The sequence below is a fragment of the Dendrobium catenatum genome, unplaced genomic scaffold (genome assembly GCF_001605985.2).
Source record: "Dendrobium catenatum unplaced genomic scaffold, ASM160598v2 fragScaff_scaffold_1256, whole genome shotgun sequence".
Taxonomy (NCBI): Eukaryota; Viridiplantae; Streptophyta; class Magnoliopsida; order Asparagales; family Orchidaceae; genus Dendrobium; species Dendrobium catenatum.
This window is the reverse complement of record NW_021319718.1, coordinates 403,886-404,380: the sequence shown is the minus strand read 5'-3', so window position 1 is coordinate 404,380 and position 495 is coordinate 403,886.

The following is a 495-nucleotide window of genomic DNA, read 5'->3' as shown; positions in this document are numbered from 1 at the left end:
GAAGTAGTGTTGACTCTAACTAACCTTAAAAAGGTTTAAGGATTTAGGTTTAGTTGACCCAGACCAAGTTTCGTAGAAACTGAACTGGGGTCTCCCTTGTATATATTTTGAATTAAAAGGGTTTAAATTGAGGGTAGAAATTTGTTCTTTTCAATTTTCTTGTACAATTTTCTTCTATCTGATAGATAATTCATGCATGAACAAAAATTTGAAATCAGGATTTTCAAAGTCAAGTATTTAAAGTTGATCGAGGTCTTTTGAGATTTAAGGTTTTAAAGGAAGGAAGCCATCTTACTCTTCTTCTCTTTTTCTGGTTACGCAGTTTGTGTATCTTTTGACTTTTGGTGCACTTCGTATACTTCTTGATTTTTGGCGCATTCGCGCATCTTTTGATTTTTGGCGCATTCGCGCATCTTTTGATTTCAATTGAATTCAAGAAGAGGCTCCACTTTCTTTAAATACCTGAAATGATTGCTCTCTTTTTAATGCTGGGAT